This window comes from Thermobia domestica, chromosome 3, assembly GCF_964235325.1.
Source record: "Thermobia domestica chromosome 3, izTheDome1.hap1.1, whole genome shotgun sequence".
NCBI lineage: Eukaryota > Metazoa > Arthropoda > Insecta > Zygentoma > Lepismatidae > Thermobia > Thermobia domestica.
In genome coordinates this window covers 169,125,127-169,150,890 of record NC_137456.1, presented here as the reverse complement: position 1 = coordinate 169,150,890, position 25,764 = coordinate 169,125,127, and the positions used below count along the sequence as shown (strand labels likewise).

Below are 25,764 nucleotides of genomic sequence, written 5' to 3'. Positions count from 1 at the left end.
AGAATAATACACAGAATAACATGATCTCTGTAGGAAGGAAAGGTAATGTTTGATCAGTTCCGAAAAATCACAAGCACAAGCACAACATACACAGAAAACAAGAATAAAAGTAATTGAAAGTACACGTATATGTGCTCAGATATATGGATTGGAGTTTTACATTCGTTTAATTTTCATTGCTTTAGAATATTTTTACATGATAACATATATACTCTATTTTGCCAAAATACTCTATTATGCTTATTTACTCTACTTTTTACATGGTTTTTAAAGCCTCATGTTCCACTAATGCAGAATAGAGATTCGCTTAATTTAATGTTAAATATCTTGTGAGCTTAGTATGTATTACATATTATCAAATGACGTACTGTCTTTTAATCGTTACTTGATGTAGCGATTCATATGGTCAATGCGAAAGATATATATATATATATATTACAGGAGCTTTCAGATCATTAAGGATTTTGTGTGTTGCGTGAGTGTTTTATAGGAAACATTTAAGTAGGCAGAAGTTTGTGTTACAGCAGAGTTAATTCTTACTCGATGTAAATTCCCGATTGTGGCTCACTCTGGTTCAGATTTCAGATTTCAGTACTATGTGAAAGTTACAAGAGAGTATTAGTCTATTAAAAGATGCCAAGAGTCCAAATCACTTTGTTGTAAACACAATAACAAATTCAAACAATTATGTTTTTTTCAAACCTGTATAATATATTAACACAAAAAGTAAGGTATGGGAAAGCGATAAATAGAAGGGTAGGAACCTTCATGACTTGAATGTAATTCCAAAAAGTAATTCCAGTAATTGAATAATCTGAAAACTTTTCTAATGCAAATTCGTATCATTCATAATTTTTTGCTTCGAAGTCGGCCAAATCAAAATAGTAATCGTTTCGAGAAAGCAAACCATTTGGTTATCTCCAAAAGCTGATCTGTTTCTATAAGAACAGATTAAAGTTGTTGATGCCTAAGACATTGAAGACCGACACTATATATCAAGCTTGACTTGATGGACGCCCGTATGGACCATTGCACGACATCGCAGTCTCTACTGCAGCGAACGGCTGCAGGTAGACTATCCTGGGACTATTTACTATGCGAACGCAATTTGAACAAAGGTGCCATTTTCAATGCACATTATTCCGTGAGACTAAGAATCTGCACTTTTAACAAATATATACACGAGCGAACCAAAATGGATATCAGTTGTAGCTACCATGTGTCGAAAGGAGAAAAATGTTTTAGTCTCATTAAGTGCATTTCTGCATGATCATTATTGTGGCGATACAATCCTCATGTCTCTTTTGTGTAAACTAAGTTTAGGACATGTTTCTAAGAAGCCACATTAATTTTGACAGTACTTTCGACTTTACAAGCTGAGAGTTTTCCTCTGGAGAAAATAGCACTAACAACCACAAAATCTTTCGAGGAACTTTCTTTTCATTGAAGCAGAAATATACCTCAACCTCTTCCACTAATACTATTATTTATTTATTTATTTAACGGCAGAGTTAAGGCTATATTTGCCTTTTCTTACACTCAACCAACTAAAATGTATACGAGATATACATACTACCATTATCATCTAATCCATAAAGATTACAATTACTACATTAATGCATATGTATATACACACATATATACCCCTACACACGAATATACTCCCTTACATACCCCATCCCCCCATATCCTCATACTATTTATCATAAAAACAAGAAAACTATACATACAGCATACACAGAACGATATATATATTCTTAAAAGTATATTACCTTACATTCCCCCCTCCCTCATACCTTCCCACAAACCTAGTATTATAGATACATACCTCAAGTTTCTGTTTACATTTGGTTGCTACTGCTCATCTTTGTGAAGAAAGAAAGAAAGAAAGAAAGAAAAAAAAGAACATCATTCCCGAGATTGGTGTACATTGGCTAAGGCTATCAGATATTGCTTCAAATTTCTTTTGAATGTCGCAATTGAGGGTGAATTCCTTACATCTGGTGGAAGTCTGTTCCATTCTCTAATACCAGAGATTGTGAATGAATTAGCCATTTGATTCGTATTATGACGAGGTATCGACAACAGTGTTGATCTATCACGATTGTGGCTATCTCTAACATACTGCAGTTTATTGTAAAGATATATAGGCACACCAAATTTCAAAACTTTAAATAAAATTGTCATTGATTGGTATATGTAGCGAGCTTGGATGTTTAACCAGCCCAATTCATTAAAAAAAGGCGTCAAGTGATCAGAACATTTGAGATTAAAAACAAACCGAACGCATGCATTCTGAACCCTCTGTAACTTTCTTAGCGCTTCTTTATTTACATTGCCATAAGCTCCAATGCAATAATCAATATGTGATAGTACGAGGCTTTGTACTATAGATGCCTTAATTGGATACGGCAACATATTTTTCAAACGGTATAGAGAGTGCAGTGCACCAAACGCCTTTTTGCATACATGATTTATATGATCCGCCCATAGAAGATTCTGATCAAATATGAGGCCAAGATTTTTCACTTTTTCATCAAACGCTATATGTGTGTCATTTAATGTAATTTTAGGAAGCTCAGTGCTCTGCAGTCTGGAAAGGATATTTCTCGAACCAATTATGATACATTTAGATTTATTGGGATTTAGATATAAATTATTAGATTGGGCCCAGGCACTTATGCGTTCCAGGTCTAAATTTATGAGTGAGATAGTGTCATTTATGTCTCCAAGATCTGTCGAAGTATATACTTGTACATCATCTGCATATAAGTGATATTTAAGGTGACGAATTTGTTGAGACAAGTCATTTATGTATATAGAGAACAGGATCGGTGCTAAGACTGTTCCTTGACTGACTCCACAGTGCACTGTTGTCCATGAACTTTGAATGTCCAGAACAGAAACACGCTGATATCTATTTTGAATGTACGAACGAAAACCATTTAACCGACGTATCTGTGAAATGAAAGAATGACTTAAGTTTTGTCATTTTAAAGAATGACTTAATACTACTGTAGAAATAGTCTGAATCTTTCCACCCACGCTTCGCTTATTGTTTCAATTATCTTTCAGCGGTCATCATCTAGTTTCCCTTGCACAACCATTTGCGCTTTCGCTCTGACATATTCCGTATATGTAATTTCAGCACCCTGATCTTGGATAAGGTTTGTAGGCTCTATTTGTGATGGATTCTAAAATTCTCTATTGATTTCTACACCTAATTCTTTTCACCATAGCGTGTTGTTATAATGATTCTCACAGGTCACCATATCAGTGACTTTCCTTTGCACAGGTCTTGTGAGCTTCACTGATTCTCTCTTTGGATGAGATTTCATTGGTTGGAAGTGGTTCACTGATAAGGTGAGACACAAAACAGTTATTTACAACACTAACAGTAGTTCTTTTCCATCACAAAGTCATTAGTAGTACACTCTTGCAAAATGTCGTAAATGTTAAAGTTTGTATGAGGAAAACCCATAACGCTTTCATTCCAAAAGTAAATGTTTTTGGTAATGGTTTGCCCATTAGAACACTTTCACTCTTCTGCGCAACAGCTGAGAGGCTGGTGCATGTGAAGTTTGATTTCTGTAAAACCTCCTTGATAGGTGTCGCGGTATACAATTTGTTCAAATGGAAACGGATATTAGCAAATGGATGTTCGGATGGAAACGGTGATATTACCAAATGTTTTGTTCCTCTAATATTTTCAAAGCAAATGAAGGTAAACATATTTTACTTTTCTGTAGACGATCCTTTCAGTGGTTCACAAAGGTGCTAAGTATTCTTCTTACCAAAATATCTTCTAAGTTTATAAAAGATATTCTTTTTTAAAATCGTTCTATGTATGAACCTCCGCTAAATCTTATTTTCATCAGTCAGAAACCCATAGTAGACTCCTCTTGAAGAATATTCTGAAATAGTGAAACTCTAATAACTTGAAGTTCTAAGTTTAAGTCATGGTTGAAACCCCAGAGGAAAGGTAAGTTATATTATATATTGAGTGACAGAATTGTTTATCCTATATAGCTTAGAATAATGAAAGTGTACGTTTGCTTTCACTTTCATCACTTGTGCTTGTAACTCATAACTGTAAAGTATATGAAAACTCAGGATATTAAAACTCTGAAAAAACAAGAAAGTGGAATAAGTATATAACTAAACTTCAAATTAGTTCAATAAACACATCTATTTAACGCTGGTGTTTTTTCAGAGATTCATTTATCATAATACAAGTTGGATTAATAAGTTTTGCAATATTACATCCTTTCTTGTGTATATGTAACGTGGCTAAATTCGTTCCAGTAATTCACAGTGTACGATTATAGGTATTGGTAATATATGTCTGATAAAATAAGTGTCCTATTTCTATCTGCGATTTTGCAGCCACAAAGATGAAGATGCCCATAGTGCCTAAATTTAATTTTGTAAATTTTGATTTATCTTCGAATTTAGCCGTAACGAAACGAAGAAACCAGAATGTTTATTGAACAAAATCCAAACAGTTAGTTAGCCACAGCGCAGCAATCAGATAGTACACGACATTTTTGCTAAAGGCCTAATAGGAAAGGTAAGCTAAGCCGCAAAATATTGATTCTAACATCGTTCTCCAAGTTGTGGGGTCATGTTCGGTAACTAGCATTGAGACACAACTCAGACATACGGCATCTATTATTCTGTTCTCTTGTCTTTATCTTCTTTTGGTTGCTTTGGACTGCGAGATTAGTCCGAAACCTCTTTTGACTGCTGTGGGATGAAAAATAATTCATACTACCCTCTCGGTTGTTGTGTACTAAGATATAACTCCTAACCCTGTTTCGGTTGCTGTGCGAGAAAGACCATTTTTAACATGCTATCTAACACTATGATAGGCTGCTGTGGTCTCAATTTATCACGTTCTGGCTCACATGGGGTGGAACATACTTGCAAGTCTAACCTTTATCCACATCAGATAAACTCCCTATCTGACGCTCATCTCACACCATTATACTGGTTAAAAGATGCATCTAGTACATCTTTGGATCTTGATTTTAGAGCGAATTATATTATAGACTGAATAAAGTTTAAGATTTTTATAATGAAATAATGACGGAACAACGTAATCTTGTGTACATTTACCTTTACCTACGGAACGTTAGCACATACATTCCGGATCTTGATCTCTAGGATTATTACTAGTTAGTAATCCTATTTATTACCTACTTTCTGCGCTTACGATTGCTCGAAACGAAGATGAGGTGAAAGCTGCTGTATTCTTTGCATCGATGAGAAACTAGCTAAAACGTTACCTGAGACGATGGCATATGCTTTCGACTAGGCAATTTTTGTTCTAACTAGAAGCATACAACAAGTAAATAGCTAAAATATTGCAAAACCCTAGACTTAATATATGCTTTTCTTTAATTTAGGTTTTTCAAACTTTCAATGATGATTTTTTAAAAAAGCGGAAACAAACTAACTCCTAATACAAAAAGGCATTTTAATAATTCCAAAATGTTGTTAAACAAACAAAAAATTCCTTTCAGGTCTATTCCCGTGATTTAGAAATTTGATTGAACACAATAATTACGTCATAAATTGCGCATCCAGATATGGGACCAATAAGAAAATAAATTAAAACAATTTACTGGATTGTATTTCTATACATTTCTCACTTTCTGGATTTTTTGACTTTCTTTATTCCGTTTCTGATATTCACTAAAGTGACAGTAATTTCTAAATTTTCTGAAATTATTAATTGTACCATAATTATGACATAAATATAACACTTTAAAGAGCATTTGTTCTATTTGTTTGTGATGAATGTTTATTTAAAAGCGTGTTTCTTTATTTTATATTATATATTTCTAAGAGCTTAATACGATTATAAATAGTGTTTTACAATTTACAATATGATCCAACATCATAAGAGATTATCTTCCTCGAAACAGAGGCTAACCTAGATATATTATTTTTCATTTTGAAAACAACTATCGCATGACTTTGGTTTAATTCGGTAAGAATTCATGTAGTTCAGATTTTATGTTGAGCTTAAAATCTAGTAAAATATACTACAAATATGCTACAAATATGCTACAAACATGCTACAAGTGTTGAAAATGGACGTAAAATGTAAGTCAAACAAACTACATGAAACAAAATTTAAACTATCTTCGAAAGCAATATGTAGCAAATAATGATAATAATGGTACTTTAATTCAAAATTTAAATTTATGTTAAAATTTTCTACGTGCATTGATGATTAGTACACTTATCTTGTGTATCTTGGATTCGATTCTCAACAATGTCAGTTTTCTTATATTCATAAACATTGTATAGACATATTGTAGCTAGTGAAAAATAAACGGAGCAAACTGTAGAGCAACAAACACTGATCAAATAGTGAGTTTAACAATGAACGATCAATCAACATACGTAACACAGCTGCAAATCGCCCGCAGCAATATTTTCGTTGTAAACAAATGTCTCTGCCTATGAAGAACCGTTAAAATTGGGTTCCTGTTTTGGCTCAAATACTGTAAACCTTCGTACGTGAATACAAGCAAAGAAATGATATATTTAAATTCAATAAACTACCGACTGAAATTTCAATCGAAACATTTAGGATCAAAATAAATATTGCAATTCTTTCTTCTACTGAGTGACATGAGTTTAAATTTCGAACTCTAAAGTTTCGAAACCGACTTCACAATCGAAGATTTGTGTTTGTGCACTGATCTCTTATGAGTGTGTAGAGTTAAATTCCCATATGTTCCAGGATTCGAACCTAAATACACGAATATAAGTTATACCATCATCTGTGGTTTGGTACATTCATTAAATTTATAAAAGTTATCTCACAAGTAGACCTCAGCACTTCGCCTTTGCGTTAGCAAAAGGAAACAACTACTGTTCTAGAGTAGGGTTGAATATAAGACACTGACAGAAATTTTAGTTGCTAATGAGCACTACAAATATGGGAAAACGAAATAGAAACATAAATGTAGGAAAGCCATCTACAATGTAATTTGATAGTTGCAAAACCGATATTTTTCGAAATGGATGGAGGAACAAGAGTTATGACTTCAACTATGTAAATCGAGTTAGGAAGGATGTTTTATTGCCTTCCGGATCATGGCCGCCATCTTGGAATCCGTCATATTGGATCGACGTAATTTTTTCAAACAAAAATAGGGCCATGTGAGGTATCAAACAACAATGCCTTTTTCCACCCAATCGCATACACTAATTAGTTTGTCCACATCTAGAACGATTTACAACTTACAGTTCTTTGAATGTTGAAGAATTCGTTGTTTGTAGGAGATAGCAGATAACTACAGTGCCAATGAACATAGTTCCAGAGACAGCATTCTTACAGGACAAAATTACGGCAATGCAAGAAATGTAAGTCCTAAGCATTCATAAAGTGGTTCTGACCTCGCTACTTTGTGTGTGCGTTTGTACATTCAAACTGACACTATAAGCAGCAGGGGCAGCACGATGAAGCGAATAGCAATATTGCTTACCAATGGCATTCTTGGTCATAGCAGCTACGGTATAAGGTAGGAGATTACGTGCATCGTGTACCTTTCTACAGCGGCAAACTCTTTTGTAAGGAGACAAGTTCAGGAAATATTTATTCTCATTATCAGTTCTACCCGTAAACTCGAATTGTTTGAGAAATAGTTGTTTCGTTTATTGTATTATACCCGTAATTCTGTGAGGTGCGTGCGTGTGTGTGTTAGGGAGAGTGGGTGCAAGCAACAAATATAGACTAAAACAACATGATATTTCGTTAAATAAGGCAAGCATTGCGATGTACCTCTTGCAGCAGTTGCAGATATTACGGTTGGAGCACAAAGCAACAGATATATCAGAACAGTAAGGAGCAATCTAAGATGGCATAATTGTATTCCTAGCGGATGAAGAACTGGAATTCGAAATGGAATATATTCGGGATGTTCTAGAGGAATCACATCATAAGATAAACAATCAAGAAGCTAGTGTGGAAGCGGGAGGGAGTAATTACACAACACATTCCGAAAATGCTGACAGAACACCAAGTGTCCAAGAAACTACGTCAGACGCATCACTTCCATCACCAGCGAAACGCAAGAAAGGCGCTTCCCTCTCGGTTGAGAAGACGAAGAAAATTATTAACTACATGACACAACATCCAAACCACGCTAAAAAGACAATATGTAACCGATTTCGTATTAGCGAGTGGATCTACGATCGTGTTAAGAGTGAAAAATAAATGACTCTCTAACGAAGTCAAGCGTTCCCTTTTACAGGAGGCATTGTACGTGCAGTTTATCCACGCACGTGAAGCACTTTTCCAAACGGTATCAGACAGTGATCTTCAGCGAATGGCATGCCACATTGCGCGTGATATTGGGTATAAACAATTTAAAGCCTCGGAGACCTGGCTCCTGAACTTCAAACGACATTATAATATCGGGCTACGGAAAGTGACAACCATTAAAACAAGACTTCATCATGATCACCAGTCATACCTGAAACTGACAGTTAAAGACTAAGTCCACAGCATCAAACAGACGTTGCCTAATTTTGAGTTTAAATGTGTCTGTAATGCTGACCAAAAGTTTTCAATTTGAAATGTAAAGAGAACTTTGGATATAAAAGACAAAAGGAAAATCGAGGCCCTTGCAATAAATGTAAATGCTATGACATATTCGTACACAATCATACCTTTAATTAATTTAAAGGGAGAGTTAGTTGGTAACCTGTTCATTGTTCTCCATGAAAAGAACGGACTAGTGCCTGTAAGATTGCACATTGGATTTAATAGGTTAGTGCAGAAATTTGGCAAGATACATGTGACAGCATCAACATCGGATAAAATGGAATTACATGAACTGCGAGAATGGTATGTGAATTGCTATTGGCCGAATGCAGATAGCAGAAATTTACTTATGGAGAATAGCTGAGAATCACTTAATAATGAAGAGGTGCGACGTAGAACAGCTCCACCTGGGAAATCAATGGAAATGCGACAAATTGTAAAAGGTACCACCAGCATATTTCAACCTTTGAATGTACTGTTTTTCAGACAATACAAAACGTTGGCGTTTCACATGTGATTATGCAATAAAGGACGCACATTTCCGTTCAAAACTGCATGACAGAGATACTATTGTCACTCTGCATTTCAGTCTCCTCACTTCACAGGAACGATTCAATATGCATTTTTAAATCAGTATATACTGATGATCCGATCGAATGGCTCGAGGTGCCGAAAAAGTACGCTTTCAATATTCCCGGCATTAACTATTGTGACATTTTTGACGCTTCATTTTTTATTAGGTGCTCAAGGTGCTATGCAAAATTCTCTTTTGACCACTTTATGAATCCTGAGGACCTTCATTTCTTGCATTGCCGTAATTTTGTCCTGTAAGAATGCTATCTCTGGAGCTATTTTCAGTATCGCTATTCACTATAGTTATCTGTTATCTGCTACAAACAACGAATTTTTCAACATTCAAAGAACTGTAAGTTGTAAACCGTTCTAGATATGGACAAACTAATTAGTGTATGCGATTGGGTGGAAAATATCATTGTTGTTTGATACTTCACATGGCCATCTTTCCGTTTGAAAAAAAATGATGTCGATCCAATATGGCAAATTTCAAGATGGCGGCCATGATCTGGAATGCCATAGAAACATCTCTCCTAACTCGATTTATATAGTTGAAGTCATAACTCTTGTTCCTCCATCCATTTCGAAAAAATAAGGGTCTTTCAACTATCAAATTATATTGGAGATGGCTTTCCCACATTCACGTTTCTATTTCGTTTTCTCATATTTCTAGTGTTCATTAGCAGCTAAAATTATTGTCAATATCTTATATTTAACCCTACTCTAGGACAGTAGTTGTTTCCTTTTGCTAACGCAACGGCGAAGTTGTGAGGTCTACTTGTCAGTGTAATTACTGGTGAATCCTCATTACAAATTATAAACAATTTACAGAAAGGAAGGGTAAAAGGGAAGCAGTATTTACACTAACATCAGTAATTACTAGGTTTGATTCCTAGTAATTACTAGGTTTGATTCCTATTTTGATTCCGGTGTTTAGAAGTGCCAATAACTCCACACATCAAATGTAGTCGTTCAGTCACATTCCGCTAGTTTTCACTTTGTGTAACACTCATCATAATATAATTTTATAATCAATAAGTCTCCCTTTTCAATTTCCTCAATGATCAAATGATCTTAAGTATTTGCCAACAGATTGCGAAGAGATTTCAATCGTGTTTTTGAGTCCCACAAAAGAATATGTTATTTTCTGTCTGTCTTAATAGTGTTTTTGTGGGGTGACATTCAGAAGTCCTAAACGGCATAAGTCCTAAAAATATAGACACTAGACCTAGATTTCAGGTCTTGTGCCGTTTAGGACTTCCGCCGTTTAGGACTTGTGCCGCAAAATGATATTTAGGTCTTGTGCCGTGTAGGTCTTGTGCCTTTTTCATTCACTTGCTTTAATTCTGAAATTCGCCACCACCATACGAAATTGCAAAGATGCAGCAACTAGTAGGGATAATGTTACGAACATAGCTAATTATAATGGTAACAGCTATATTTGTACTACTAAGATTATTGTTATCATTATCTTTTCTACACTTATACACTAATTACATAATATAACCTATTTCATTCTAAGAATTAATTATATAATTGATTAAGAAATTCGTTTCTTTAAAATGGAAATACGAGAATCCCAAGACAAATTCCTGAAAAAAAGGAAGAAGAATTAAATAAAAATGTTTGAAGAGCATACTTTACCATGCTTCTGAAACCAAATAAACATTCAAAATTGCAATATATACTGTGTGGAGTGTATTTTATTAAGAGTAGGACAAATATCCAGCTACGTTTTACTTAATTAGGACAAAAGCTCACTAGACATTTCACGAGTGAACATTAAATACCAACGGTATACATTAAGAACGCAGTAAATTTAAAATTGAACAAAGAACATTTATTATGAAATACAGTTACTATATTTCACAGTGTGCTTTGATAGAGTTGATACGTATAAGCAAAACAAAATCAACAAATAAATTACTAACGCAATATGCAATACAATACGAATGCAGAAATCACTACATACTTATTTAGGGGTGTAGCCTGCAATTTTTTTTTTTTTTTTTTTTTTTAGGGGAGCAGGCTCTTTATATATTAAAAGCAAACCAAAAGTTTATTTCTAGATTTCTAGATTACATTTTCTTAGATTAAATTACCAAATTTGCTGTTTTGTTACAAATTTACAGTAACTTTATAAGAAAATATAACTTATTGATAAAAATGTAGTTTTACACCATTTTGTATTAGTAATTCTACTTTATAAGTGCAAATGGATTTACATAGAGTCATGCCAAACAGATCGATACCGTTTTTTGTAAATTTACCTGTGAAATGTTTTACAGTGTAAAGTGCTCACCTGTGGAGCAAGAAGTCTCTAGTTCGATCACAAACCAAGAGGGTCCGTGAGTTTTGTCAAAATTATCCGTTTCCTCCCATATTATCATTCTATCGACTATTTCATAATAATTAACTTTCATTAGCCACCAGCATCTTTTAGCTTACATGTCATATGTATGCGATGCAAAACTAGACATTACATTTCCTTTATATATTTGTTATTTCTCAATTAGATCTAACTAGCCTTCCTCTTCAAATATTTAGATCTGGAAAATATCTAGTTATTTCTTCAACTTTTCGTGTTATACATGTTTCAGTTTTGTATATTATCATACTTCATATGGGAAAATTGAAATCGTCTTGTTCCAAAGAACTAATAGATAGATTTTTTGTATATTTTATCAATCATGGATAATGGAAATTTTAATCGGTAGGAAGAACAATAGCCACGGAAATAAAAGGAAATATTTTAAGTAATTTCGAAAATATACAAGACATTTTTTTTAAAATTGTCATAATGGTATATAATTTTAAAAAGTCAATTAGATATGCCTTCCAGCATTTATTACCAGTAAATATTATCTTTGAGAATTATTCAGTTATTTATCAGTAAACAATTAATATTTTTATATTAATACAAAGGACAGAAATTTTATTTTTAGTGATCCTATATTTTGTGTACTATTGTAAGGATAAATTAGCAAATGTAGAATTTTAAAGTTCATTTTATTTTCTTTTTCTTAACCTCCAAGATACCTTTACACTAATACTTGAACTGAGACGTCCGTTTCATCTATGGCAATTACTGTGCATTGGAAATTACTGAATTTGATACTGAAATTACCTTAAGTATAGGAATTTCTCGCTTGTGCGTGGTAAAACAATGTTTTGAAAGGAAGGGAAACTTGAACAGAGATAGGAAATATTAGACATTTCTGCTGTTTTCAACGTTTATTTGAATTGAGACTTCCGAATTTTAGTTCTACAGTTTTTATTTTATTTTTAGAATCGCCATAAACTTGTCGAATCATGTCAAATATCTCTGTGGGGATTTGCTAGTTTTACACAGAATTTGACGTTCGTATGTTGTTCTAACTTGCTGTCCATGATGAAATTGGAGATGCACGAGGTCAGCATAACACCAGCTCTCGATGTACACAACACCATATCTCTTGGAACATTGAGTTATGAAGGTAAGTGCTTCCTGTGCCTTGAGTGCGGCCTTGAGCTGCTATCTATTGGCGTTTTACAGAACTAGTCTTTAAAATTTCTGATACTACCTCGTATATATGTTGTATAACAGTTGTTTTCTCGAAGTACACTATCAGGTAAAACGTAGTTAATTAAAAGCTCTAAATGTCCATTTTTAACAAACTGCTCATCAAGTACTCATATCTCTGCACCACATTTATGTAATTATTCAAGTACTTCCTTAGACGCAACACTATGTTGACTTAGATCATTAAGTATCTAGCAAATTGTAGGTAGAGATGTCTATTGGTGTAACTGTTTACTACTAGGAAAGCTAACCCAAGAGATAATGTGACAAACTTACTATTTAACACAGAAGCTGCCACTCCGTCAGTACCTTCACTCAGCTATTGATGCCAGTGACGATGAGTGCTTAACAACAACTGATACGTAAACTGTTACTTTAAGTTCGAACTCGGAGTGCAATTTGTCAGTTCCACCAATCTTGTGCAAGTTGTAGAGTGTAGAAGACCAGTCAAGGTCCAGCCACCAAGGCTCAGCCAAGTCAGATTCTTAGATCGTACGACACGCCATTGAGGAATCCATTCACAAGCAGACGACGATTGTCAAACCAACTTGGCATGTTTTCACCCACTCTAGTGCGTCACCTTCAAAAACACGGGAACACTAGTAGGAGGTGCTGCATTGTCCCACATGAGTTCACCCTTGCTTAGGCTCATACGAAAGTGAATGTGTGCCGAAAACTGGTGTAAAATTCGAGTTTCTTGAAGCAAATGAGAGAAAGGTGGTACTTTCAAAATTTGAAAGTTCAAGAAAACGAACAGTTGTTGAACAAGGGATAACTTCCAGAAGGTAGTCAAGTAAGGCCGTTTCGAGCATAAATTAATATTTTGTGTGTGGTAGAACTACGAGAAGGAATTCACTTCGAGTTCATTTCAAATGGTACCATCAATGCTGATCATGAAAGAAAACGGAAAAAAAAACCCAAACCAAACAATTACGACAAAACAAAAAAACTACTGTTAGTAGTTAACGAAGAAGAACTGCATGTAGTGTAGAGGAGTCGCTAAAATGAACTTGTAACGAGGGCTATTACGAAACATCACCTACTAATTGAAATCATGATTATTTTCCAATAAAGTAAAATTCAATAAACTTTCTTGTTATTGTTCGTCCCTCAATGTATACTCATCTCATGGTTAATTATCCCATATCGGACTTCCGAAGAAACTCATCGAAACAACTTATTGACCGCGCCAATAGCGACTACTCTCAGTCATGACTCCGTTTTCTTTCATCCAGAAATAGAAAAGAAAAGAAGGAAGTAGAAGGGTAAAAGAAGGAGGTAGGAGAAGGGAGGAAAAAGAAAGAAAACAAATATAATATTTTAATAAGAAATAGATTACTGGATAATTCCGGGAATATAGTAAGAAGTCTCGAAAGTCGTTGACAGATGAATCATTTTGTGTTATTAACGACTAATCAATTTTAGAATGTTTCGGAATAGACACATGTTCCTCCATATCACCCTGACCTAGCTCCAGGCACCACGTTCGTGGGGTTGCCCAGACCTAGACCAAGAAAGGAGAAAATCGAAATTATTCCTCGTAAAGTTAATTCGAACGATGATTGATAACCATCCAGTATCTGTAGGATCGACCACACATATGAATTAGCCAAAAAAAAATCAAAGTTATAAACTCAATATAAATTTATGTATCGCATCAATAAGGATTTCAACTTCCTGTTAGAAAGATGTCGTATTTAGGCTGATCCTGCTATTTTCGTCTCACTCCTAGAGCCGATTTAAACCGTTAGTAGCGGTCCTTCATGACCTAGATTATTTACCTTAACACATATATTAAAACATGTCACATATATTATAGACGTTAATATGACAAAGGATATTACTAAAATTACTTAAATTAAATCTATCATGCATTCACTCGCTCACTCACTCAGGACAGTGTATATATGTTTAAAGGAAACCAACTAACTACAAAGGTACAAATAGTTTATTACATTCATAGTGAAAAGAAAAAAATTAATTATATAAAAAAAGCACAAGTTCCTGGTTATATATCAATAGAATACATAGGGTTTTACTTTAGTAAGTCTTTATACATTTGATCATATTGACAAATGGAAAGGAAAAGAAAAAAAATAATTATTACATATATTATATCTTAGGCATGCTAAAGCGAAATTATGATTTGCGACATACGCAAAGAAGACACTTATATTACTTAAAAAATGGACAAAGAAAAAGAAAAGAAAAAAAGCTCTTGGGTGTAATAGAACTTATGAGTCTTTACTTCACATTGAGCAATAAAATATTAATAATTCCGAGCGTTCAAATCACAAATCGCGCATTACTCGTAGCGTCCAAAATATTTCGGTCCATTTAACTTAGTTTGTGTTTATATATCTATATCTATATCTATATCTATATCTATTATATCTATATCTATCTATCTATATATATATAACTATTGGTTCATAAAAACCATTCATCAACTATATTTAGTTTGTGACTATTAGCAGTTTATATCTGCACTCGCATACTGCGACGTTTATACCCATCTAGGGATTTTAAAATTCACTTTCCGCCAGAGGATGCTTCACCTCTTAGTCAGTCCATTTACAAATTTAATAATCAGATAATTTTGAGTTACTTGTTCATCACTGGGACACGTCACGAGACCTTTCATTTATCCAGGATCACTTTTGTGTATGTATATATATATATATATATATATATATATATATATATTGGATTTGAGATGGTCTTCCACAGGTGTAAGAAGTATAGTGATTTAAATTAAGGAAAAACACTGGTCAAGTCATAGGATACATATGCAGGTGAGAGGGATTAAAGGTACACTTTCCACAATGGTTTTAGGTTGGTAGCTCAGGAATAATATTCATTATGATGTGGGTTACATTTAGACCTGCCGTTACTTCTTAATACATGCCATTAAATAATGATCACATAGGTTATGATTTACATCTATCCAGAAGAGAGGAAAATTATTTGAATGCACGGCGGTATTCTTGACAAAAATCTATATTATTATATTCGTCGGAAACTTACTTGTAAACTATAGCAACCAGTACACGTTTTGGGGGACAGACACGAGCGCTCTTACATATATCCATATAATACATTTAATATCATACTTTTACTCTAACATCATATTCACATACTAAGCGCATGTACATTTCGATGTACTCATTTATCTATCTATCTATCTATCTATCTATCTATCTATCTATCTATATATATATATATATATATATATATATATATGATATATATATATATATATATATATATATATATATATATATATATATATATATATATATATTTAATAAATGCGCACATATTTAAAGTAATAACCCCAACTATAATTTCAGAAAAGGTTGCAAACATTGCACAAGAAAAACAAATGACTTCCGACATTACATATGAGAAAAAAACAGAATTGATTTTTTTACCTGATACCGCAATCTATAAATTTCAACTTTCATATAGTCAATTCGTGCATGAATCGTAAAAACTTTGTGAGGCAGGCACGTAACACAAAACATTTTTAAAGATATAAATAGATAAACAAAAATACAATTTCTGGGCCCAGGTTAACTACAAGATAAACGAAAACCAAAACGGAAGGAAAGTGAACGATGAAAAAAACTTAGCGGAACGACGATGAAAGAACGTAATTGAAGTGTCGTCAAATATAAATTCGTTATTCATTTTGGCAATAGGTCAAAATGTGATGGAGGACCCAATCACTATCTACTCTATCCATGCATTGTGTCTTGCAACGTCTCAGCTGGTAATTTCAGATCAGAGTTGTACGTTAAATAAATTGTAAGCGACAAGTTCAAAATCGGGGGGAAGGGAAGGTTGAAAATTTTTAAAAAAATCGAAGTAAGAAGGAAGAGACAAGGGAGAGAAAGCGGCGCCAACGAAAGGAGAAAGATTAAAGTACTACTCACTACACAGAAGAGTGATCGAATTTAAATATATAATAACTCATAGCCAAAAATATTCACATATGCCGAAAGAAGGTGGTTTACTTAAATACGTAAACTAGGAGGGAGGTCCTGCTGCCAAGGATGCAAGTTCTGTGTCCATCAGATCCCAATCCCACAAGAGTTTGCTTGTAAGATTGAAATCCGAGCCCCATATCCGGCCCAGACCAGCAGGATAAAAGGAGAGGGGGAAGGGACCATGTAACTGCGTCCCCAATTTTGAAATCTCTAAGGAAAAATATTCGACCCCTCAGAAGAACTAAGAAGGTTCTGGGACAGTAATGAAACTAGAGTAAAAGTAATAGCTAAGACATCCCTAACTAATGATTTGCCAAAATAATAAAAAAAAATTAAATAAACTGAATTTTGGATCGGTGATTTCAATTACCAAAACATCAGCGATAGCTACCCTGTGCAGACACGCCACAGTCTGGGATGTCGTTAATTTCCCTCATCTAATTAAACTAAGAAAAGAAATGAAAATACTTAAGGGGACTAGGGGTCGACATCCGGGTACGCGAAAATAAATTTCAATAACTAATTGATTTAATTCTGTAACCCAATCAGAGCTGTCGCCTCCATGAATATTGTAAGCTAGCCCGAGTAGGTAACGTGAAGAAAGAAAAAAAATCTCACGGAGCAGGATATTCTATTTTAAGACCGACCCCAAGGAAAAAATAAAAATAAAAAAATATAATTCATTACAGCCCCGTTGTGTAACAACTATTGTCTTTCCATAATTGATTATTAAATATGTCCAGTCAGCGATTATATGATGCTACAAATATTATTAAACGAGATTATTATGAACGAATACGACTGCAATAACAAATTAAGCTATAGCACTAACATAGTCCGGCAATATCTCACCCACATGTTCCCAGGATGCTCCGGTGTAGGGGCCAGAACCCGAGATATTGCTAGCTATACATGATCCTTATATATATATATATTACCGAAACGTGACTAATCATAAACTGGGCTTATATATATATATATATATATATATATATATATATATATATATATATATATATATATATATATATATAGGTATATGGTTGTCCTCTCATTCATTTCGTTTCATAATATATTCATACTATCATTTTATTCATTTATTACGACGTCGTTTTTCATAACCACCCTATTTCTTTAACTACACCCAGACTATATGCACACTTCGTCATATACTTCTAAATCTATAAATCATTGCCAACGTTTCATGTTCCGGCCACCACACAAAACATCCCTCGAACTCAAGACTCCCTTACCACGCAACCAATACTATGTTATACTTCGTAGCTTCATGTAAAAAAAAATATGTATGTATGTTCACAGAAAGCAGAGTTCTCCGCGATATTATTCAATTTTAGAAATTCTGACAACAATGAAATTATTCTGCAGCCAGAGAGAAAGAAAAAAAATGAACATTTATTATAATTTCAAAGCGAAAAACTAGCATCATATCGCCCGACTTCTGTTAAGAATTTACGTATTGTTTATTTACTTAAATATTTCGATTTCTGGACTAAGTAGAATGTTGTAATTTTCAGGAAATATTAATTTTGGATCACTTAACCTAACTGTATATGCATTTGGGCTATGAATTATATTTACTAGGTTTTGTTTCAGAAAGAAAGGTCAATTTCTTGGAAACTAAATCACTAAGAACATCGACATAGGAATGACGGTTCGTACTGAATTTTGACACTAGGGGGCTAGCGACGATATGATCAACCCTTGAACCACTGAATGTGACCTTGTACACGGAATTTTGATACTACGACACTCTCATTTTCTGATGTTACTACGGATTGGTATGTTGCGTTTAGCTATTGATCGAATACGAATGATACACTGTCCATACTTCATTATCTCACACACTCTTTCATCACTTAACTACAATTGCTACTACTGATACTACATTACAATCACATACATGCCACATCCATAACTACAAACTACATTAATACATGATATAATACATATTAATCATTACTATTTACTCACATAAACAACATTCAAATTTTACCATTTTCTTTAAAATCGGCTCTATCGGTTTACGAAAGGAAAGGGAAAGAAAGGAACAGGGCCAATTGGCCCTTGTATTCACTAAATCACATTCTTAATTCAACCTGTTTAGTTAATACCCAAACTATTTATTGGAAAAATATAGGCCTCTTTCCTGAAGGGAAAAGAACCTTATAATAACTATACGTTCAACCCATCCCTGCTGGAAGCTGTACCCCCAAGTTGAGAGTAAACAGGAGCCCTCTTGAACTTTACACGCGCATTATGATCACTATCCTAACTACAACGGAATTAAATACCGCCATGTTACTACTAGATAAGTACAAAAGAAATCACATTCACTACATACACGAACACAAACGGCAGTGGGGCAGGCCTTACGTAAGTCTAAAAGGAATAATTTTTAGGATAAAACTATTTTAAGGGAGAAAACACTACTCTTCCGAAACTGTCTATGGATCTTTAAGAACAACTAGAAAACCGATGCACTTCACATGGTAGAACCTGTCCATCACTAATTATATCTGCGAAACATGGCGTCACTGAATTACACTTCCTATTTCAGTTCTTCAGTCCGGTTTTTTACTATGAAATTTAGTGAATTATGGCTCCGTAGCTTCCTGGATGGTCTTTATTCAATTATCGAACTAGATTTACCTTGTTAATGCAGCTTTTGAAGCTAATTTCTACGTTTTCCGAGCTGGGAAGATCTGGGTCGGCTGTCTTCAGCAAATTTTCGGCAGGGAATGGGAATAATCGCGCTCTAACATCATAGCGTGGGTGAATCCTTCAATCAAAACAAAGCATTTTTGGCGGTGGGGCTTTGAAACGAATAAATTTTGGTAAAATCCGGATTGAACTAGATATCAGAAGGACATAGATATCTAAAAGGGAGGTGAAGGGTGGTCCAGAAAATTCTACCGAATTTTAGATTGGTTATTTATCTGAAAATTTCCGTCCAATGGTGGACCTATATTTTCAGATAGCACTGATACCGTAAGACTTGTAATAATCCATTTACATATCCATATACAAGACTTATAACTAATGTAATATATAAATAAAGATATCGATTCCCAAAAACTATAATTCCTAATGAAGTTTTACAGTTTTCCATGTTAATTTGAAATAGAATAACAAACAAAATTACGAATTATATGAACAGCCAGAAATTTTTTGTTAAACGTCAAGTACAGTCGGTGCAAAAAATTTCGGGCACCCTCCTATTAAAAACATCATCACATTAGACTTTAATGGTATATTACAATCATTATTCCGAATAGTTGGAGCGAATGTATCGTATGGTGCCTACACCAAAATAATCCTGTATTTGTGAATCAAAAGTGAGTACCATTGCAAAAGATTAACCTAGAACCACATTTGGCTTGATAAACGCAAAAAAAATGTTCAGAAATTGATGGCATCGAACTGATAGTACATTGTATGTAATCCTGACATTACTCCTTCGGATTACTACCGGTTTCTCTGCATGGTGCGCTTCCTAAAAATCACGATGCTTTCCCAACCAGGAGATAGTAAAAATAACAGTGACTGACTTTCTATTTGTTACCTAAAATCAAGGAACTGGCAGAAAGGCGTCTGCAGATAGCCCAACCGAGGGTCTAAACTTTCAATAGTAACCTGGTTTCACTGTACTGTAGTAAATGCAGGTATCTTACATACCAGAATTTGAATAGTATGGTCTTCGCAAAATGATATATTCTAAAATAGATGGTGGTGTTGTAAAGTTTCTTTATTATTCTTGAAAGTACATATTTAAGTTAATTTGCGCATGCGTTTAGACTACAGTGTTTAATTAATTCTAAAATATTGCTGTATTTTAACATATGTATTTCCTGTAATTTTTCGAAAAAATAAGAAATTTGCTGTACAAATCAGCAACAAAATCATATTTCAGGTGAAAATTAACAAAAGGAACAACTACATCTTTCGTATTTATTTCTTTATTTTGCTCACGTATATTTTTAGAATGACGAGAAATTACTGAAATCAAGCAATGTCATAACTGGTCTGTGGCAGGACAAGTAAATCCTTGGCACTCATATTCTAATATTGGTTATACTGTGTTCGATCAAAGTAATGAGGACAATCGATAAGCTACTTACAAGGGACAGTCTCAAAAGTTGCTCAAATCTGATTGTCACAATGCATATCTAATAGAGCATCATGAGAAATGAAAATGAGCGCAATTTAAGGTGCTATATGCATAAGAAGCATAGGACCTACGGGACATCAACATTTGAATATCCGAAAACCTATATAATGGAAACATGTTTTAAGTAAATATCTTGAAAACCGTTAAAGCAATTAAAACAAAAGGTGCACAATGTAATGAGAAGAAACTCTGTATCGAAACCACAAAGTGTTGTCATAGATAAAGCAGTGTTACCAACTCGGCATAAATTTCTTTTGTTTGAAATAGAAGCATATACAAATGCGATCTTTAATAAGTCGGAGGTCTAGCTTTCTACACCACATGGTCATCATCCGGATCAACTAAAAACGAAATAAAGTAGTAATAAAATAATTATATTTCCAATGTGAATATAGTACTCCTACAATGTACAGTAACAATAAAATAGAACAACGCAGGTAGGGAATGGAAAAGGTCCCTGACTTATTTTAAAACTGATTATTTTGTAATTATGATTATTTAGCCAAATGTGAAATAAAAATAATTGCATTTTGGAATTTTTGCTTCACATATATGTTTTAAAATTAACTAATTCATATCGGATTTCCGAAGAGAAAGATCAAAGAAATTTGACGACCGTGTCTATAGCGACAACTTCCAATCACGGCCCCTCTTCAGTTTTATTAGAAATAGGAAAGAAAGAGTGAGAAAGAAGAGGAGGTAGGAAAAAGGAAGAAAAGGAGAAAGGAAGAATGAACTAGAGATGAAGGATTACTGGATAATTATGGAAATATGGTAAATGGAATTGAATAGTTATTAAAAAGTTGATTCATATTCGGTTATTACTTAAGGATCAATTCTGAAATCATTCCGAAGAGACACGTGTTCCCTCATACTATCCCGACCTGGATACAGGCAACAGAACAAGTGGGAGTTGCCCTAATCCAGACCAGGTACCGAGAAATTTAATTTAATTCTTGTCTATTATTTCGAAATCTTCTTATTTGAAGCGGCCAAGAAAAAAAGAGTAATGTATATGTTTTCCACAAATAGAAGTTTTGAGATTTTTGGAAAGACCATCGTTATTCAGGCACATCCTGTTATTTTAGCTTTTCTCCCAGAGCCAATTTAAACTACTTAAGAGTTAGTTATCTTTCATGACCTCCGTCATACACTAATACATACAACATGCTATTACACACTTATTACGAACACTATCACAGTAAATCAATATTAAATACTACCACTTAAAACTAAATTTATCATTAATTCACCCACACTCACATACATACAGGACAGCGTATCGTCACGGGTGAAAATTGTTTTAAAAGAATCCATCTAACTACAATTTGGTGAACTTTTATTACATCTACTGAGAAATTAAACACAAAATTTTTATATACATGCGACACACACACACACACACACACACACACATATATATATATATATATATATATATATATATATATATATATATATATATATATATATATTAACGGACAAAATTACAGAAAAGGAAAAAATATATATTTTTATTTAACATGGGAAATATGATATACGTCCGTAAATAAGTATAGCATGCAATATGATGAATGAAAAAATCTTAAAATGAGGGTTAGGAATGAGTCATGTCATATATTTGAACATTTTGAAAGTAGTTATACGAGTCTTCTCTCGTACTTTCAGACGAGCTATAATACATAGTGTAGAAGCACCATTTGAGGTGTCCATGCATTTCACTTTATTGCATTTCTTATACACACATAAGATTACTTTTACAAATCGCCATTAACACATATTCTGTTCGTCGAAATGTCTATCGAATACATTTCTTCTATTTCTGGGCTTTAAGATATCAAAGTCTTGTCACTGATATCACGGTGACTAATGTGAATCATTTTGTCAACTGTTCCATTCACTAATTATCTCTCAGTGAAAATCACTTTGTACTACTAAGTACATATTTGTTGTTAGATTCGCACTATATATATGTATAGAAACGATAATTTTCCGAGTTCAGAACGATTTTCGTTTGTATTGCGAACACATCTGCTGAGGTGGGACCACTGGTAAAGTTTGACTATCCGTATGGGAGGGATGGAAATCGAAACGTAGTTTTACGGAAGGATTTAATTTATTAACTTGAAGGTAGATTTAAGGACACAATATGGTTACGATGACATGCCTAAATCCTATGCTACATACAGCTAGTTTAATACACATTATGTTAGTCATTATATATGTTATTTAATAATGTTACAAAGTTTGAAGAGAATATCTGCAACATGCGGCGGTATCTACTAATATTCATATTTTACATTTATCAGATATCTCGGAACTACAGCAACCAAGGACCGTTCGGGGTAGGTACCAAGACCCTTTACACACATTTATTCAATTCTCCATTATGCATTTTATTTCAATATCATACTTATATTCCACACATATTTCTAGCTTAATATGCATATATTCAATAACCGTTTAAACTTTCAAATCAATAACTCCGACAAATTAAAATTTCTAGGTTGCTATACTTCACCTAAGAGAGAATCCGAATATATAGCACATTTACAAACAGCTGACCACGCATAATAATAAGATTAATATTCCCAAGCATTTTATTAAGACTGGTAGACATTTAATCACATGACAGGCACGTAAATACATAAATATGTATAACTATATGGTTCTAAAAAATTAACACTACTTTTGTGCCCAGAATAACTACAACAAAATTTACTTTTATGGTTACCAATACAAACAAAACTAGAAATAACTTATAGTCTTAACGCAGAATTCTGAACGGATAATTAAAAAAATAACATTTTATTGGTACTGAACCATCACTCAGTATCGCAGTGGGTCGAAATATGATAGAGAAACGTTCCCTTAACCTTCCACATCAACGATTACCTCTACGAATCGTGTCTCGCGACATCTCAGTATTTCAAATTCAAATCATATATGTTGAATGGTTGATATACGTCAAGTTCAAAACGGGAGGGGAAGGCTAAAAATTAAAAAAAAGATCTTGAAGAAAAGAACAGAGGAATAGACAGAGAAAAGAAAGAAAAGTAAAAGCGGTGCCAAAGGAATAAGCTAGGGCACTAAAAGTACAAAGATAAGTGGTCGAATTTAGATATACAACAATCCACAGCCAAATATGCTTTCATATCCCGAAAGAGGTGGTCTACTGAAATGCGTGGCCCAACGGGGTCTCTGAGTGCCTAAGTACAAGTCCGTGCCTTCTGGGCAACCATCTCTCAAGGAATAACCCCTGTGGAATGATTGACTATTAAACGTTTCCTAGTCTAATTCGTTCAGATTACGGGCGGTCCAGCTGTAAACTTGGTTTAGTCAATTAATGTAGAATTTCTAAAAAAATTATCGGCCCCCTCAGAAACGGGGAAGAGTTCCGAGTAAAGTTTGGAAACTAGAATATAGTCGATAAAATAGAGAAAATTCTAACTAGGATTTACAAAAATTAAAAAAGAAATAAAATAAATTTTGTACTAGTAAGTTATCTACCAAATCTTACTAGTAGCTCCCAATTCCGCAATGGCGGCAACCTTCAGGTGTCATTTAATTTCATTCGCTATTTAGGTAACTGAGGTAAACACAAATATTTCGAGGGAGTTCGACACCTTGGTAGAGAATATTGAGATTCTACAGTAATAAATTTTCTGTATTCCTCGAATCTATCTACAGCGTCACCTCTGCGGACAGTAGTGAACTAGCTTAATAATAATAATCATCATCATAGATATTCTGCCTTTATTGGCAGATCACTTGCCGCAGCTAAGAAGCTTCCATGCTTCACGGTCCTCTGCTAACTTCTTCGTCTTCGCGTATGATCTTTCTGCTTTATATCATCCATTAATTGAAGTCTCCTTCGCCTCCTCCCTCTATTTCCCGCCACCATACCCTCTAGGACGTCCCTCATGATACAATCTCTTCTTAGGCAATGTCCCAACCAGTTTCTCTTCCTCTTCCTAATAATGTCTAAAAGCGTTCTTTTTTCACCCACCATTTCTAACACTCTCTCATTCGTTTTCCGCTCGACCCAACTAATTCTTTCCATTCTTCTCCATACCCATATTTCGAATGCTTCCAGTCGATTTTCATCACCTTTACGTAATGTCCCCGTTTCTGCCCCATACAGTACAACACTCCACACCAAGCATTTTATGAGTCTTTTTATCAACTCTTTATTCAAGGTCCCACAAAACAGAGTTTTCTTCCTCCTAAAGGTTTCTTTCGCCATTCCTATCCTTGCTTTTATTTCACGTTCACACTTCATGTTATTACTAAGAATACTATCCAGATATGGAAAACTATTCAGGTGTTCTATTTTCTCCCCTCCTACTTTTATATTTGACACTGACCCCTTTCGTTTCAATCACCATGGCTTTTGTCTTTCTAACATTTATTTTCATCCCATATTCTTCAAAGCCCTTTCTCATTCTCAAAGCTTAATAAGGTGACGTCAAAAAATTAAGGTTGCTGAGTAGTATCGCAAATATAAACTGAGCGCGTATATTAAAATTGTATCAATTCTGCAAATGGTTATTCTATTATGTGATTAACTGGAAAATATCCGGAATCGCTTGCCATATGACCATCATTTGTATCGTCAGGCCGGTTGATCACTTAGCATATATGTTTACTATCAAATGTCTAGCAACAAAGTGAAAATACAATCCATCATTTTTGCACAACACACTATCCTCACACAAATATTCTGACGTAATGATTAACGTACTACTGTAATCTATCTATCTATCTATCTATATATATATATATATATATATATATATATATATATATATATATATATATATATATATATATATATATATATATATATATATATATATATAATCAATACATTGTGGCAAAA

The 25,764-nt window shown here is 33.9% G+C and overlaps 1 long non-coding RNA gene across 1 annotated transcript in view; it reads left to right on the top strand.

Annotated features, from left to right (window-relative positions):
• LOC145681546 (uncharacterized) overlaps positions 1-25,764 on the top strand; it is a 122,097-nt gene that overhangs the window by 49,096 nt on the left and 47,237 nt on the right. Inside the window, exon 2 of the long non-coding RNA XR_014130808.1 lies at positions 12,429-12,615. This is a non-coding gene — a long non-coding RNA (uncharacterized LOC145681546). The remainder of the gene's footprint in view (positions 1-12,428; positions 12,616-25,764) is intronic.